The following is a 19,194-nucleotide window of genomic DNA, read 5'->3' as shown; positions in this document are numbered from 1 at the left end:
CCCAGCATCCAATTATGTTTGTACCTAGAGTACTCACAACAGTTTTAGGGAGAAAGCAGATAGGCTGGGGTCCTGGATAGCAGGATCCCAGCCAGACTAGTCAAAAACCACTTAAATACCAGGCAAAAAGTTGGGGGCAACCATTAGTCAGATTCCACTCTCCTACATATACCATTACATTTATTTTTCATGATGCTTGTTAGGTCAGAAGCTACATGGTCATTTCCCTTGAGAAAGGACCAGTAACACGCAGTATGATTTTCTGTGATGACATAATCAGGACAGGCGTCGTGTGTTTTCATTTTCTTATCATCGTTATACTTATTAGCAGGGTTAGAACTTTGCAAACTCTACTTCTTTTGGTTACGGAATGTTGGCAAACCTGGTATGTTACTTTGTGTGCTGTCTGTTTGATCGTTTCTGTGTACATTGTTTTGGGAAACATCTTTAAAATAATATTTTAACAACGGGTGAAAAACCGGACTACTTACGTTGCATACATACACTTCAGAATGAGATGCTACCGTTGGAATGAAAATTAAACAGGGGGAGGGAATTCTATACTGGCTTCCTGTGGCACTGCCCCTTTAAGGATGTAATGTCTAGCTCCAGAAGAACTATATACTCTATGGTTTCGAATCCTGCAGTTAGACAGAGAGGCTGTCAGGCGGCTACAAACACTCTAGGCAGCTGTCAGCGCTTCTCCCCCTAGTTACTGGGTTTGGCTGTGAAGTGCGGGGTCCCTCTCACTTAGAAGTTGGTTTCACCCTGCTACTCTGCTGTGCTCGGGGGGGGGGGGGAGGGGGCGTGTTCGGTGGGATAATACAAGGGTCAGATGAGGAGCCGAGAAAGTGAAACCTGCGAGTTGCCAGGCGCAGCGTGGACTGGGGAGTCAGATAGAAGACACCAGCTGTTAGGCAGAGGGGAAATCAAAGCAGACACAAAGAAAATGGCGAGTACGAGAGAAAAGTAGACCCTTTCTCGCCTCTTGTTATGTTTCTTTAACGAGTTGAGCCCAAGACAGGCAGTTCTTTGCACAAGCTGCAGGGCTCTTCTGTTTCCTGCTCTGTAGAGTATCAAAGCAGCCAGATGACAAACACGAGTCTTTCGGTCCCGTGCTCCGCAAGATGTTCTGGTGAGTGCACTTTTCATCATTCTAACACTTAGCGATTTATTTGGGGTTGTGCAAGCGGGTCAGAAAGCGACAGACCGGGTTATTTGGCTTCTGCTTGTGCACATCTTCAAAAGATTCCCTAACGGATGCCAGTTAAGTTTGAAAAAATACTGGGAGTGAGAAGCTTGCTTTCTCTGTAACCTTTGGCGAGGATGTTCTGTTCTGCAAACTTCGTTAAAGGTATTAGATGAAAATGCAGCGTGGGGCACGGCGTGCACTGTCACCCTACTACAATCAATGCAAGATTTTCGGGTCATTAGAATTTGTATTTTTTAGCTATTGTTTTTATTTTTTTAAGCAAAGAAATATAATCTCAGATGGTTCCTTAGTGGTAATTACTGACAGTGGGTGACCTTGTCGACAAAAATTAGTTCGTGTTTGGGGAGGGAGTTGTATTTAAGGGATGCCCTTGTCAAGGTGATAAATCTCAACATTGAAACGTGAAATGCACTCCAGTCGGTAATAATCGGAGGATCCCCCAGCCAAGTGAGGTGAAAACGAAACTAAAGCATCGATGGTTAAAAAAAAAATAACTTAAGCAGCAGATGTGTATATGCCTTCTTGTATATTTTTTTCAGGGCACAGAGGATTGCTTTCTGTCAAGGGCAGTACAAACGCTCCAGGCTGCCTTTCAAGTGCTGGTTCTACCATGTGAGAGGTAGGTAGCCAACGTCTGGTAATACTGCATGGATATTTTATGCTCGATTGTTTTTATTTATTACCTGTTTGAGGGGAATGTATTATTGCATGTTTTTTTTTTTTTTTATCACTTTCTGACTTTGCCAAGATAAAAAGCGCAGTTGCAGCTGCTGGCATTAACAAAGTAAAATGCACCTGAGTATCTACTATTTTGTGGGATGCACAAAAACGTTGTGTCTTTGGGAGCTGATGCCCTCCCATCCATCAGTGCAGTTTGAATGGGGTTGGGGATAAAACGACTTTTTTTTTATAGTGACCAGATGAACTCGTGTCTAGTGGTGACTCTCAACCTCTGCTTATATATAAGCATGCTATGACATATGTATTGGCCTACAACTCCTAGTATGCGTATTGCTCATTGTTGAAAAAATAAGGACTTGTGAAAAGTAGCCTTCAAGCTATGGGGCTGGTTGACAACTGCTTATCTAATTTGATTGTTTTGAGAATGTGCTATGAGTGGGTCACTATTGAGAAGTGACTTTTAAGTGATGAAAATATGCATGTGGTACATTACAGTAAGTAAAGTTTACTACAGTTAAAATGAACCATAAAGCGACGTGGTATTTCACATTTTCTTCATGCATGTGTGGAGTAGTCTAGAAAAAAGAATTGTAGCACCTCATCCCATCTGTGACACCTTAAACCAGCCCTTGGTTCTTAGTCAAAAGTTGAACTTTTAATATTGTTTGTAGGGTACTTTTGACTGAAACGCCTTGGCTGATTGAATGTGCCACATAAGTTATGGGGGGACACTTGAGCTTCACTTCTGTTTGTATTTAGTCACCAAGAATACACATCACTCAAACTTTACACTATTTTGTAATTTTTCCTTACTTTTAAATTCCCAAAACGTGCCCTATGTTTAAGGGCTGTTTGCAACCAGCATATTACAAACGTTCCTACTTAAAACATGGGGAGATATGGAGTGGGGTCAGGGCTTAGCTGTCTACCCTTATAACAAAGGATTTCATACATTTCTGAGCTCCTTGTTTTTGCCAAGGGTTACATTTCAATAAACAATCTTTTACTATTCTGCCTTTCTATGAAGATTCTCTCTGGATTTGAGCTCGGTATGCAAATGTATGCATTTTCTGCGTAAAGAACTCGAAGTTTTACCAAGTGTTGACATGTTTTATGTACCAATTTCCTGCGGTTAGACGGGATAAAGATGATCAAGGTCTCTTAACGCCACAACTAATGAAAAGGGGCTGGCTTCCTTCTGAAGCACACTCTTGATCTCTGTGGAAAGTTCATTGCCCAAAGAAAGTGCTCACGAAACTCGTGAAGGAAGGACAAAACATCAAATGCAGCTCTATAAATTAGATCGGACGTCAAGATAAACTGACTGCAAACAGGAACTTTAAATCATCCGCTTTGCTGTTTGTTACCATGGCAGGTAACCTTGAGGTTTAACCTTCATACAGCGTTACTGGGACCGTGTTCAAAATGTGCAGCGGCTGTACAAACAAACCCGCAAATACCAGAACTTTTTTTGTAGATAAGCACTTGTTTAGCAAGCAGACCATAAAGTTATACCTCCCTTCCTATGAGGAGCTAGAAACTGCTCTTCCAGCCTTAAACATTATCTCGTACAGTATGCTAGCCCTTACTCCCAGCTGCATGTGCTGCGGTAGCGTTATGTGCTCTGAAGTTTCAGCGGTTTTTAAAAACGCGTATTATTTGTATGGCATTATCTAACACGACTTGCGGTTCACCCGGGCTAATTCTGTCGTTTGCATTTCAAACAAGGTGGCCATGCACTCCACATTCTGTCTCCGTGTGCTGGATTGTCTGTTTAATTTAGTTGCTACTTATTGATGAATGGCAGGTTTTGAATTATGGGTGGGCAAGAGGGTGGGGCTAGGTTTCCCAACATGAGCATCTATTTAAATGTGTTGACATTTAGATGACCTTTGAAAGTTCGTTCTGTTAATCATACTCCAAAGGCCCAAGCTCTGCTTGACTGATGGGGTGTTTTTACAGCCGGGCGTGCTCGGCATATAAATTGTGCGAAGTATAATTGCTGCTTAGTGGGCAAGTTCCCTTTCTTCCTTGGTGGTGTTCAGTAAAAGTTATGTTTTCCCCCGGGCTGGGAACTAGCGCACTGTCGAATCGCAGCACTTCCCCTTCCTTAGTTGTTTGGTAGGGCGTGGTTCAGATAGGAAAGCAATGGAAATTCTTTCGCCATCGTCAACTACATTTGTGACTGTGTCCTTGCAAAAGGCGATTTAAGCACAGAACAACCTTGAGCTTGATGAGAGAGAGAGAGTTTTATGTTCGGTTCGAAAAGCAACTGTGCACTTCATTTGTGTTTAGGCCTAATTTTCATCCAGACCCCGTTGCGCTTTTTTTCTGAACACAATATATTAAGCTGTTGCCTTGTTCGCACGCATAAACAGCGTTGACCGATTAAAATGCAGTGGCTTATTTTTAGGTCTCGGTTACAGACAGTTTAGCTGTCTGCAGGCAGGCATACTGTTTACAGTACAAAGCATATACTTAAGGGTGGTCTTTCAGACAGTGATTGGATGGATTTGTTTCCTAACTCAATTTTCTGCTCTTTATTCTATGGCTTTCTTTCCTGTCTTGTGTTTTTTTTGTCCTACCCGGGAGAATTTAGGGCTCGTTGTGTTCTGATTGGACGAGTTGAAAACTTATGCATACTTAAAGGGACTGTTTTATTTACTGTTGAACACTCAAGGGAGTACATATTTCCCTGCTCTCTCCCCCTTTCCCCCTCTTTTTATATCATCTTTCTTTCTGTCCTCTTCCCCATGCTCCCGTCCCAGTTTTCGTTTTTATTATTATCTTACGAGGGGCCAGCTGTGAAGTTCTGCCGGGCTGCTTGGTTCATGTATATTGCTTCTTGTGTTCTGTTTAATTTTTTTGAGCTTCTAATTTACATTTTTACTTGGCCATCGTCCATGTTAGAACCGCATATTAAAAATGAGTGCCTGCCTATGTATGGCACATGCGTGATGACCTACCTACACATGTGCATGCTTTCTGAAGCATGCATGCACTTTAATGGCCAACTTGGAATGATTTTCTTTAATAGAATACGTATTGCAAGATTGACAGGAATGCAGGCACGTTAATGCAGTTGAGGGGGAAAAAGCATTGGTAACGCGAATAGCTTTCAGTTGTAGACCCAAGTCCTGTTGGATTTGGTAAATGTCTGTTTTTAAATGTTATAACAACTAGGTTTGGTGGAGGGTGAGAAACCCTGGTCTACTATGTATGTGTATTACACCTCTGACACATCCCATGAAATATACCACAAAGACCCACCCCTTCCTCCAAACTCCCCCCCCCCCCCCCCCCCTCTTGGCTCATCAGTGTTTGATTAATCATCTCATTCCAAACCACATCGCCCAGGCCAGAGGGATTTCTAGTGATCACCCCCTAATGAAGATCCTTCAATGGTCAGACTCGCAGTGGGGAAGGCTACAAGGTAATGTCATGTCACTGGAACTCAAAATTCTCTGTTGTGAACTTTTCATTTACAAATCTTTGTTTTTAGGTGTGTAGACCAACTGGTTCAAGTAAACTGAACCAAGGCTAAAACACAGAGAATACACATTTCTTCAATGATAGTCCCTTCCTAGAAACTGACTGTCTCAGTGAAGTGGTGACATCTGGTTCCTTATTGGCAGGTATAAGTTTGCAACTTGAAGCTCCAAGAGACCATACTTAATTTGTATAACAATAAGTGCCAGGGCTAATGTTTTTACTGAGAAGCCCACGGAAAACACTACGAATATCGGGCCTGGGTAGTCTCAATACATCCTCATGCTTCTTTCATCCACTCCAGGACATGCCCCGCCCCTTTATCTCACTCCTATTAGTTCTTTTCATCCCTGTTTTATCCCTTTGTGACTGTTTTCTGTCTTTCTTTCCTTTTTCTTTCTCCTTTGTTGTTATGTCTCTTGCTCTGGGTGAAAATCTGTTGAGGAAAAAAGTGCTGGTCCCTAAAAATTGGTGTCAGTGGACTTGACCTGCAGCCACTGGTTCAAATTAGGCACTTCTTAGATGCCATGTAGTTGGCAAGCTACATGCTGTACGAAATGTGTTCAACTTAAAATAATACAAAATAATGTTCTGCTCTGTGTTGGAAAAAAATGTATGCAGATACCTGCCAGGGTGTCTCCATGTCATGGGACACTTTGAGCCAGACTTGGTATTTTAGTCAATCGGTACAATACTATAGTTTGGATCTTGTAGTTTTGATTTTAAAACTGTCAGTGTGGGCGCTAGGCAGCTATGCATGTGAGGAATCAACATTTTATGGAGGATTATTTTAAAGATACTTTTATCGACATAATCCAGCACCCCATTTACTGGAGGTAATCTGTTTTACCGAACATCGCCCCCATTCCAGGCCATGGCTAGCATACTGTTGAACAACATTTAGCTTTTCAGTTTTAATTATTAGTTGAAGCATTCAAGATCTCCTCCTTTACTAATTGTTAATGTTGAGTTACAGCTTGATTTGTGATTTAGCTATCATACTGATGCATGCAATGGAGAAAGCTTAAGACCAAATAAGATATTTTAGCCGACCAAATCAGACTTGTTTCTTCAAATACATGCACAATAAATGTGGAATAGAGATTCTTTTTTTAAACTTTTATGTATTTTGTGTAGTTACTTGGAGTTGACTTGAAATGAATGATTTATGCATCTGCTCAGTATGAGGGGTAGAAGTACAGAACAAGACCAATGTCCAGGGCAGATTGGTATATGCAGGAAATCAAGATTAGCCCTAGGTGAAGCTATTAAAGGGGGTCAATCCACTCTAATTCAAGCCGATAGGAAGAACTATAAAACTAGCATATCCAAGGCCAAAAAAGCTTGGGATGAACATCACTGGATCGAGTTAAAGGCAGCCAGTGACAGTAGGGACTCCCGGTTATTTTGGCATATTGTCAGATGGGGTAAAGCAGGTTCTCCGGGGTCCCCAAACAACAATGTGCCTGAAGAAGCATGGATAAAATGTTTCAAAAACCAGTATGCTGCTCCAAAAAATAACAGCATGGCTCAGGAGCCTAGGGTTGACCTCCCTAAAGTGAATCTTTTTGGCACTGCTGAAATTATGCTGGCCCTGAACACGGTTGCCTGTGGTCGTGCTCCCGGTCTTGGTGTGCCAGCTGACTTATTTGTAAATGATAAGGATCGCTGGTGCCAGTATATTCACCTTCTTATTAATGCCATAGCCTTGGGTGCTGCGGTACCAAAATCCTGGCAGGGTGCAGTTATCATTCCTATTTTTAAGAAGGGTGACCGATCCCTACCAGGCAATTGCAGGCCAATAAGCCTTATTGATACCATCCAAAAGGTTGTGGGACGTGTGATCGTCAATAGGCTCCTGGAATGGGCGGATGAGACAAATGCTCTCTCGCCATTCCGGGCTGGCTTTCGACGGTCCACAAGCACGGTCGACCAGGTATTCCGTTTTACCCTGTTACAATGGAAGACGGTGGTCCTGGGTAAAGGCAGCTTGTATGCAGCCTTTGTAGATCTACGGGCCGCTTTCGACCTTGTCCCTCGCTCTAATCTCTGGACGGTTCTAAATAAGCAGGGTCTCCCCAGCGATCTACTGTCCTTAATAATGAGGCTACATGAATCTAATTATGCCAGAATTCAGTGGGGAGGACTCGGTTCGGTAACCACGGACTTCCCTGTTGAAAGGGGAGTCCGGCAGGGATGTTCGATGGCTCCCGTTCTTTTCACCCTATACATCAATGATGTGGTAGCCCGTATGACCTCTGCACAAGTGGACGCTCCCTTTTTAGCTGGGATAAAAACTCCTATTTTAATGTTTGCTGATGACACGCTCATCCTATCTAAAACCCCGAGTGGTCTGCAGCGCGCCTTATCTATTTTTGACCAATTCTGTGGTGAGTATGGATTAGAAGTTAACACTGCCAAAACAAAGCTTATGATATTTAACCCTCATCGTAGCTTTAAATCAAAAATTATTTTAAATGATCGCCCGCTAGAAGTAGTGAATACTTTTACATACCTGGGTATGCACATTTCTAGCGAGAAGAACTGGCGACATCACGTTGACATTGCTACACTTAGACATAGGCAATTGGCAGGTGCCATTTCCTCAGAGCACAGAAAATCATTGACCAAACCTGTAAAACCTGCTCTACAGGTTTATGAAGCAAAAGCTCTAGGCTCCGCTTTATATGGTGCTGAGCTCTGGGGCTTTGAGAAGGTTGCTGCACTCCAATCTTCAGAAAACAAATTTCTTAGGGCAATAACAGGACTCCCTAAAAGTACTCCATTGGTGCCCCTCAAATATGATTTGGGCAGAAAAGCAATTTCAGACATGGTACAACTGCGCCCGATCTTGTATTGGCGCAGGTTATGGACGACTCCTGTTCTTTCCCATTATGCAGATGGTTTCTTAGACATCATAAGGTCTGATGTTCATCACAAAATAGAATGGTTAAAGGCACTTAGGACATCCCTGTATGAGCTTGGCTTGCGCTCAATCTGGGATGATCCTGCGAGAGCCAGATTTCCATCCAAAAGCACTCTAAAGAACATCTATTGGGAGCTGGTTGCTCGACGGAATTGGAATAGTATGAGTGTTGGTTCCATGACTTCAGATTTTATAGAGGCAAAGATGTATCCTTGTCTGGAACCATACTGGGATATTATAACAAGGCCCTTAGAAAGAAAGCTTCTTTTTCAACTTAGAGTAGGTGCACTTCCCCTTAAATTTTTGACATCTAAGTGGGAAGGGGGTTCTGGCGATGGATGTCCTGTATGTGGCTCAGGTAAAGAAACCATTGGTCATTTTTTATTTGTTTGCAAGCTTTACGCAGTCCCTAGGCGTAACTGGTTGACCCCGATGTGCAAAAGTTTAGGTACAACCAGTGGTACCGTGGCCCTGCGTATTATACGAACTAATACTTTGCCATGGATATCTGTAGCCACTGCAAAATATCTAGGCTGGGCGTGGTCAATCAGACAGAGACTGCTAGTCGTTTGACTATTCTCACGATTCGGGAGAGACTGCTAGTCTTTTGATTATTCTCTCCTATGTTTTCCGTCATTTTTTCTGCTATATTTAATTGGTTTTTTAAATAATTTTATCATCTAGTTGAGTTTTAAAAACTTTTTATTCACCGCCAAAGTTCAACATGCCGCGGGGTTATGCTTATGATAAAAATTTCATGTGTATGCTTCGTATCTGATCCCTTGATCACAGTTTAATATTTTTTTAACTATGTATGTAATTGTTTATGTGAATGTATTTTTTGCTTTTATGAATGATATTCGAATAAAGCATACTTTGACTTGGTATATGGTCATATGGGATTGAGCTGTTGGTATATATTTGCAGTCTGATTTGGTGCTTCAGATTCACTAAGGCTTAAGCCTGATCTGCAGTAAAAAAAAAAAAAGGTAGACTGATCATGTGCAAATTGACATCAAATCTCTTTCTGTGCGAAATAAAGTGCATGTTCACACATCTTTACTCTCCACAAAATTTGCACCTAAGTGCTGGCCTGGGTATGTGGCAGGTGTAGGTATATATGAAGGCATCCATAAAATACTCGGTTGAAGTTAAGACTCAGTGCAGGGTCCATCCAGAGGAAGTCACAGATCATGCCTACACTACAGATTTCCCCCATCAGCCTATGTTCATGCAAGCTAGGAGCGCTGGAGCATAGTATTACATTCCAGGTCCTGAAATTGGTGTAGATTACCCTGTACTGGAGTACTAAGGCCACAGCGGGAAAACTCACTCCTTTACCTATTTAGGTTGTGGGGCAAAATAATCACTATGTCCCACTTGGGTCGCAGTGGCATTATTTCTGTTCACATTAGCTGAACTCTATCCCTTCACTTATGCGGTGCACTGGAGCACATACACAGTAAAACAGCTGGCAGGTACCTGCAGTTTAACTGATCAGGGATGGACATCAATGACCGTTCAATCCAGCAATGGTGCAGGTGGCTGGCCATTGTGAATCGGGAACTGCACACACTGGAAGCACCCACACATTTTCTTCACAGATTGAAATGCTTCAGCAGGCCACATTACCTGGAAAGAAAGTTCAGTACTACAATAAAGTACCCTGTGTAATTAGTTGTACTCAAATTTCCTACTTGGCACATTTTCTTATCCAGAAAGTAGTGTGAACCGTGCATTGCTCGCCATCGGCACACAGAAAAAAACAAACTTTTCCAGCTCATACAGAGGGTATTTCAGAGTTTCGTTCCTCACATTGACGCTACGTCATTTTGTATTGGCTCTTCTACTTTTTGGAAGGCCAAGGAGATTTATGGAGCTCTTGCCATAAGGCTTTCTGGCAGACACCGTGGTGAAACATTTATTTTGAATGCCATGTCAGGTGTTCTTGTAGTAGTGTTGCAGTGTGAAGCACACGTAAAATTCTATATTGTACGCTTACTCTCCTTACTAATCTTACTGTTTTAGATTAGACTGTCTGCACAGTCAATGACCCTCTGATGAATCTTTCTCTGCCGATCGGAGGGATAGAAATTAGGGTCACTAACTCCCCTTTAGCTGTCTAATGAGGGCCTTTAATTGACAGTCAACTCACAAGTTAGCAATCGGATTTAGATACACCACTCTCAAAACCATGCTGTAGAAATAAAGAATCGCTACTGTGAGACCCAACCTCCTGAAGAGATTAAATTCGGTGAGGATTATACAAACCAACAACTCGGCGTTAGCAACACAGAACAAAAGAAGTGTTTTTTTATTTATTTTATTTGTATTTATTGTTTCAATTAATTACAATTGCTAACAAAAAGAAAAAGGCTGGTTGGAGAGCACTCCGTCCAGACACTTTTTGAGCATAGATAAAACATGGTAATTTCTTTTAACAAAACTGTTAGTCATATCTAAGACGTAATCGTTTCTTGAAAACATTCTGGTAATTGCTATTTAAAAAAAAAAAAAAAGGTGGGAACGCAAGATCAAAACTACAGTTTGTCTCTAGTCTTTGACTGAGTCGTTATGTAATAGTTCTTTCACCTTGTGGGCAAATTTAGCTAATCTTGCTAGTTCCAACGGGATCTCCAGCTTGAAGAGAAGTTTCAAGGCATCCGTACAGGTGCGTATCCCATATTTTAAAAACCAGGGTTTCAGTAAAGTGCAACATGCCTAATTCAAACGATGACATATACAGACCATGTGGGCCATGGATTCCTCGTACTGGTGGCACAATCTGCAAGTAGTGACTGCCTCTAATGTTTTCCAACGGCTGTTGATGTCTTTTATCGGTAGTACCATCAATCTCACTGACAGAATATGCTTTAAAATTGACGTATTCAGGGCGGAATCAAGGTATGGCTGGCTCAGTTTATCGTGGAAGGAACTGGCTAATAGCCTGATGTTACTACTGGAGGATTCTAGTTCCTTCAAGTCCTCTTCCTTGGATAGCAGTCTAACTTGTTTCTTTAAAATGTTTTTTAAAATTCCAGGTTGATAAATGAAATCCTGCCAGTTGGGCAAGTCAAGGTGCAATTCAGTACTAGCAGTTAGAAGGCCGTTGGCCCACGAGTTGTTAATTTTCACGAAAATTTCCTTCAAGATTGCCTAAATTGTATTTGGGGGGGCAGCACAAACCCCTCGATAATACCGAACAAGCGATGACCAATGTTCATAGCGCTGTTTATTTAGCCCAATTTCAAGACCTATCAAGATGTTCCGAGCATGAGCGGGTATATGAAAGATCTGTTTAAATGCCCAGCAATTGGCGCGTTCCATGATGTTAATTGATGCCGCGGGAAATGCTATTTGGCCGTATGCAATTGAAGGGAGTAACTTAGCTCTTATAACCTTTCTAATTGGTCCAGTTGTCGGGCTACTTAGTTTGGAGTTCAGTTTGCAAATGGCATATGTCACTGCCTTGGCTTTTGATTCAATGGATGCAGTGTGTGCTGCAGACTTCCTACTGCTCATAATCCAAACTCCTAAATAATTGTATTTAGTAGTTGTTGCTATTTTCAGGTTACCCATTCTCCATTGTTTTTTGAGGTTGTTTGCTTACTTCCCGAAAATTACTACCTTTGTTTTCCCTACATTTGGTCTTAGGTCATTTTCATTGCTATAGGTGTTTAATGCATCCAGTATTTGTTGCATACCCGTTCTGGTATGGTCCATGAGCACCATGTCATCTGTATACTTCAGTAAAAACAGTCTGGTAGACCCAATTTTCGGAGGTAACGAATTGGCTTTGGAAATTGTTTTGCCAAGGTCTGCAGTGTAGAGATTAAAAAGTAAGGGTGCCAGTACACACCCTTGTTTTAGACCACAGTCTGTGTAGATTTTTTTTGGTCGCCGAGTTCGTCGTTACTTTCACTCGTACCCAAGTTCCGGTGTAAAGAGCAGTAATTGCTTTCAACAGGGTAATCGGAATCCCCCAGTCTTGTAAATTCCTCCACAACAAATTCCTGTTGACGCCATTGAATGCAGCAGAATAATCGACGAAGCATGTGAAGAGTGGGGGCTGTTTTTCCTTAGTAGATTGTTCTACCATGTAGGCAAGGGCTAGAATGTTATCTGCTATCTAGTGTCGAAACTCCTGGCCTAAAGCCAGACTGGTATGCTGGAGGAATTTCATAATCATTAGCCCAGTTTTGCAGATCTTGCAGGAGGAGGTTTGCATATCCTTTTGCCTCAATATCCAAAAGGGCTATCAACCTGTAATTGGTTGAGACTCCAGTGTCGCCCTTTTAATGAATCGGTTGAAGCAAAGAGCCTTTCCAGGCTTCAGACACCATTGAGTTATACAGGCAGAACTGATGAAGCGAAGTAAATAGGGTTCCCCAGAAATCGCTGTCTTCTTTGAAGAGGCTTCCAGGCAGGCCATTGGGCCCCGAGGCCCCATCCTTTCTGATATTTTTTAATATTGGAGTTACCCGATTTCCTAGTTCAGAAGTTTCAAATAGTTCTTCCGCGATCCTTGTACGGGAGTTGATAGAGCTGGAATTAGTAGAAACTCTTTGATGGTTTACTGGTCTATGGTCTGAAGCACTACAGTACAGTACAGTGTAGTCACATGGGAGACCCATGTGTGGCTGGCGACCCCCCCCCCCCCATTGCGCCGGTCGTGGCGATGACCGGCCAACCTATTGATATATGACCAAAATTCAGCCTGGACCTATAGGTTTTCCCTGTAAGCTTTTCTTGCTAACAACTGATTTTTGACGTGTTTTGTCGTTACCCTCTCTCGTATGTTCACGGTTGGCTTGTCTCAGGGCCCGCTTGCTTTGTGTGATTTTTATTTTATTTATTATTATTTTTTTGTTTCCTCCCCATATCCCCCCATCCCCACCCCAACCCCCCCCCACACACACACACATCTTGGTTGTATTTGGCAGCACTCCCTTGCTCCACAATCTTGCTGATGGTGTGGTCTTTTGCCTGACAAAAGGCGATACAACTCCGGTGCCAAGTTAGTCCAGTTCTCAGCTATATTGCCAGCTGCGAAATCTTTCGCAAGTGCGGGCCAATTACTTTTCCAGTTTAACAGGCTAGTTGTGTCTATTTTATTCCATTTTAGCCTTCTCAGGAGCACGTGAATTTCCTCTCCATTGGAATGGCCTAGGAGGGGAATGTACGGAAGACTGGCTGTTTGCAGTGAAATGGAAAAGAAGTACAACCTAATGTTTTGATACAACTCGTTGATTCTTTCTACAATGAATTTAAACCAAAGCACAATTTGAATGAAAGAACCAATGGGACTAAACCATAGTCCGCCAAGCTTTAGATTAATTTGGTTACTGTATTAGAGAATCAAAATTCATTAAAATGAGCGATTTCTTAAGGTCTTCGGTCTGTAATACCACAACTTGCAATAAACGCCAAACATTTAGGCAAATCTTTAATCGAGTGGTAAGTTCTGTTTGGAGAGTTACAGAGTCGTACCGCCACTAAGGCAGAAGGGTGATTCTGATGTCTAAAAGCTCAGGTCCTATAAAAGGGAAACTTCAGACTTCAAGTCCATTAGTGGCGAGCCATTAGCTTAGGGCTAAAGATATAATGGAAATTGGAAAAATAGAAATGGTTCGGCAAAGAAGGTCTCCGTCTATCTGTTACAGATTGTAGCATTCACAAACCGATCAAGTAAAGGATTGATTAGCATTGCATCCTAACTCGGGGGAAAATAAAAATATGGTGTACGGTGAAGAATCCAGAATCAACAGCGTTGCTCCTCCTTTGGGGTTTCTTCTTTTATAGAGTTTTGAAAGTCCAGTCATGTGGCAACACCATCATCGAAAGACTACCACATGTCCATGTTCATATCATGTCACCTGAGATGATTGAAAGATCAAGCTGGTTTCCCATGCTAGTCATGAGAAACTAAAGTTTGAGAGTCCACACAGGCCTAACATTGGTAGAAAAGAAATACAAACTTTTGACTTGTAGCCATAGCTGAAATTCTATTCCCACAGAAATATTTCATTGTGAATCATTAAAAAAACATTCAGAAATGCCAGGGGGAACATGAGCGGACAAAAAAGGAACAATTTACTTGCAAAGAGTGATTAATTGTATTTAAATGTGGGGAAAGGTCTGCATTAGATAAAAGCATTTAATGAGGCCTTTAAGTTAGTTAGCCATGTATGTTTAAATTAAATGAGCTCTGACTTTACTTCAAATATAATAAACTGGAATCGATTCAAAGGAAGAATGTATACAACTTTCACAAAATATTATTACATGGAAATGGCTAACATTAGAAATATCCTACTACCTCAAAAATGTACTATATTCATATAAATGCAGGTTTTTCAAGTTTCATTGTACTAAAATCGTTTTTAACATTTCCTAAACTATAATGCCTCCAGTATAATTTGGAAAATATCAATCTTATACTTCATTGCCACACATTTTTGCACCACCTTTTCTAAATGGTGCACTCTCAGCAAAAATCATGAAAAATTCTGGGCCACTTTTCATAGCATCACATTCTCAGTAATATACGTCTATAAACGACATATGCATTAAATAACATCATTAACTGAACTCACTTATATGTATTAGCGTTGTCTTATAAATGTGTTTTCCTTCTCTCACATTTTAAAGCCTGATTTTACGATGCTTCTACTACACTTGTCTCTATTTCGTGTGTCACTGTGTCTAACATGTGCTACATGTACTTTCAATTTTTCGTGTCTTCTGTGTATGAACATGTCCTGTAATGATATTTAAAATCATGCTGCATCAGTAGTATCTTCAGTTGAGTAGCTATTATTTTAAACTCACTAATGTATCTAATGTACAAGCACTGCAGAAACACTAACTTGTCAATTTCATTTTTGGCCAATAAACCTAATTTTGATAATGCATGACTTCTGGTTTTGTATTGTTATGAGCATAAAACCATGCACCTTGGAAGTACAGCATAGCGCAATCCGAGTTAAAGGCTGTCATTCTTCAACCATTCTCTGCAGGGTCAATCTTATAGAGAACTGCTGTGTAGTGTTCAGACATTTAAATGATACACTTGTCCCTGGAAAGGTCCCTCTCACCTACCCCAAATACATATCTGATTGTGGATCTAGTGAGTTTTAGACCCATGGCACCTATTCTTTTCCAGAGTTACAGCAGAGTTGCAACGTTCTAAGCAGGAACACTCCTTGTTCATTGGTTAAGTTCACCCTGTTCATCTGCATGTCCTCAAAACACTACTGGCAAAGACCCCAGTGACTGCTGGATAATATTCTTTGAAATGTTTCAGAAAATGATTGAAAGGTTGATGAACTGAGAGTACCATTGAGGAACAGCACTTTGAGGTGAGCCAAGAGGTTGAATGCAGGTATTTGGTGTATTTGCTTGTCCTTAATGAAGTATCCTATCCATTTAAAGATACTGCGTTATATCTTTGCCCTTGCTTTGGGAATATTTTGTAGAATTAGTCAAAGTTATCTAGAGCAGGAAAAAAGTTAAGTATTGAGAAAGTACGGTTCCTGGTCTGCAAGTCCTGGAAGAGTATCTTTGGTCACCCTCAATAGAGTGGTTGTGCATGCTAGAATGGAACCTCAGGCTTGAAAATCACCAGCATAACACTGGAGTATTGTGGTACTCCCAAGAAGTATTCAGATTTGCTGATGTCTGCTGCATTGACCAGGGATGTATGTGAATGGTAGGGGATGTCAGAAGTGGAAAAGAGGGTTTGCGAGGCAGAGGCTATGATGTCAGTGGTTGAGACGAAAGGGACTTGGGTGATGTACTTGAAGCAGAATAAAGTACATCGGGGATTCCACAGTCCTCACAGGCTGAAGTACTTGCAAGCAGTCTGTGATTTAAACAAGGACAAATGGATTAAGGGACAGGCGTACAAACACATTTACGGTCACCAAATCCTGAGATTCAGTAAAATGCCAAGTTTGTGACCAGTAAATATATTTTTGGAATGTATTAAAGCTATTCATTGATTTGGTATCCTGTTACTGAATAACTAATTAGGCTTTAGGATACAATTCTGAATCGGTATTTGGAAGGGGCCTGTTTAGGGGGTTACTTTCAAATCGTTAATTCTTATCGTATTTATTAATATTTTGCAAGCGAAATACGGTTAAAAAACATTAACTTAAGTTGTACCCCATTCGCAAATGGGAACATGTCCCCAAGGGTCAATAAAATATTTTTAGAAGTATTTCTAAGAAATGTTTTCAAAACTTTTTTTCATTTTTTAAAAGCCAGCTCATTTTCCTTTAAAAAAAAACAAACTTTTATTGAAATGCAGACACAGACATGGTAATCTGTTGACCCTAGCAGGCCAACATTTCTGTGATGGCAATGATTTTTAGTGGTTCCCAAGTTACAACCTACCTAAATATGCATGACACAGGTCAGATTCCAAACCACTGTGATTCGGATTTTTAAGCATCGACCCATTAGTACATTGGTTGAGTATTAAAAATATTTACTGTTTGCAAAAATTCTGGCCTAAAATTATGACCAGTATTTTGTGACCAGTAAATAGTACATATGGCCCTATGTGCTGAGGTAATAGGAAAAAAATTATGACCTCCACAAAGAGGCTGTTATATATGCGAGGTGACTAAAGAATTACAGGGATAGGTGACATATGTTGAGATGAGAGCCAAAGATGGACCAATGGGAGTGTTGTCACGCAAATCTGCCTCTCATTTATTTGTCCAGTGCGCTCCAATTACTTGGACCGATAGAGGCGTAGTCCCTGTAGGGGCTTTAGTGCTCTGGCAAGGTTTTAGACTAGCCCCTATACGGTGCGTAGCAGTAAGTGGGACTGAACACTACTAGAGAGGTGGAGGTTCTTCAGGGAGGTGGGAACCCCCCCTCCCAAGAAAAGTTGGGGGAAAATGGCAAAAATTGTGCATTCTACAACACATTTGTTATTTTATATTCAATTGTATTGTCTTTTAAATCATAGTAAATGATGACCATACAGTGCAACAGGATACCCAATCATACCCACAGACAGACTTACGGAGAACATAAAAAATAAGTCGCCATGTGTGAAACATGAATTTAAATATAACAATAGTGCACACATTCACAGTTAAGCGCTGCCAAGACGCTGATAACACAATGAAAGACCATTTCAAGGGATGTTAGCATCTTCCACCTCGATTAGGCGGTGCAGCAGGACCGACTTTGGCTCTGATGGTGCCTTGTGCCCCCACCCCCCCCCCTGATCACTACCTCTGGAGATCCTCCTCACTATCACATTCCAACAGTGCCCCTCCTCTCTCCATAGCCCCTCTCGCCCATGTATTTCACTTGTATAATAGCACCTCTCATACTAGAGTAGGGCGTAGGAGCACTTTACATCACCACATATATACAGAGACAATGAATCGTGCATATGTAAATCAGCGTACAAAAGGATCGCTGACTAGAGCAGTAACTCACTGACATATGCACATAAAATACAGCTCTGTGGCCTGCATTGTATACGTTCTTTGCAGAAGGGATGTTAACCCTCTACACTACTTTAGATGAGTCAAAACTGCCACTAAACAAAACTCTAATCCCTCTCCTGCAGTAACATTAATCACCAGGGTTATCTGGACATTTTTATTGTTGCCTGAAAACTGCTGGATATAAAAAAAAACTCTGCAGCCGATGCCTTTTTAAACCCATAACATTAGTAAAAGACAGTGTCCCCCAACCCTGTGATAAACTGAAACCGCCCCCCAGTAACAAAACTGGCCTCCACTCTTCCAGCCTTCCGGGGAAGCGCCTGATGCCAGGCATGGCCAGTCTGACCCTAGATCCTGTACACAGAATGAAGCTGGAACATTCTCAATAAGAATGACATGCCTGGGCTAAAGTTTACTCAAAGAGTAAAGGAGCAGAAATACATAAGATGGACCATCAGTCCATTTAGCATATAATGGTTAAAACATAAAGCACCAAGAACTCAAACCAGTTTGAAGAAAATCCAGCATAAATCACCATTTAAAAGTTGGAAAGGGTAAACTCCTTAACCGACAAAACCGGTCCTTTAGAAAAGGATTTCATACTTTCACTACAGAAGTGCATGGTTCCCAGGATATGCTCTAATAGGGAACAAGTAAGAAGAATCATTTTACTACCGAACACATTTGAAGATTCTCTCATAATGCTACTACATTAGATTCAATGCAAATCGAATAGAGTCTTTTAAGGTGACATGACTTGAAATATAGTATGACACATGGCTTGAAACTGGCTGGTTGTCCTTGATTTGGTACATCACGTTCATTGTGACTGGGAAAATCAGTCTTTCAGTGTAAAACTCACAATTCTTTATTACAGCAAGAAAATAACAGCAACAGTGATCACATGATGCATCACAAAGTCACATTCAAAATGGAAGAAAATACGCTTGATTTCAACTATATTAAACATTTCAGTTCAGAAAAACAGATTCCACAGGAACCACCAATGGTAAGAGATCATAGAGCTTTAGGAAGATTCCAGGTAGAAGCTGCCAGATAGGGGAGAGTGGAGCCAGTAATGCATTTTTGAAAATCTTTTCCAAGTTTTTATTGAGATTTTCGCAAAGAATAAAATACAATCAGTATACCTCATTAAAGTTTTTTTACAGGCAGTTAAAAGAGCTAAACAAAATCGCATCAAATATGAGCACAGTCCACAGTAGTAACGCTGCGTGTATCTAGGCCTGAACCGTAAGCTTACACAGCAAACTCACAAAATGCCCATGAGACACCCAACAATGAGTCATTCACTCCCAATCCTGCCCTCCTCCTGTGGACCTGCGCCCCCCACAACACCGCAAGTAATGCATATGTAGCACATGGCGAATGCTGTGGTCCAAATTATTGCA

The 19,194-nt window shown here is 41.3% G+C and overlaps 1 long non-coding RNA gene across 2 annotated transcripts in view; it reads left to right on the top strand.

Moving 5' to 3' along the window:
* The first annotated feature begins 645 nt into the window (after positions 1–645).
* Positions 646–19,194, top strand: part of LOC146817347 (uncharacterized) — a 261,970-nt gene continuing 243,421 nt past the window's right edge. The window contains exons 1-2 of one of the 2 annotated variants that reach the window (XR_014962976.1): positions 646–1,135; positions 1,753–1,832. This is a non-coding gene — a long non-coding RNA (uncharacterized LOC146817347). The remainder of the gene's footprint in view (positions 1,136–1,752; positions 1,833–19,194) is intronic. The other variant, XR_014962975.1, reaches the window with a different exon arrangement.

This window comes from Triturus cristatus, chromosome 6 (assembly GCF_964204655.1).
Source record: "Triturus cristatus chromosome 6, aTriCri1.1, whole genome shotgun sequence".
NCBI classification, from domain to species: Eukaryota; Metazoa; Chordata; class Amphibia; order Caudata; family Salamandridae; genus Triturus; species Triturus cristatus.
This window is presented reverse-complemented; position numbering and strand designations above follow the sequence as displayed.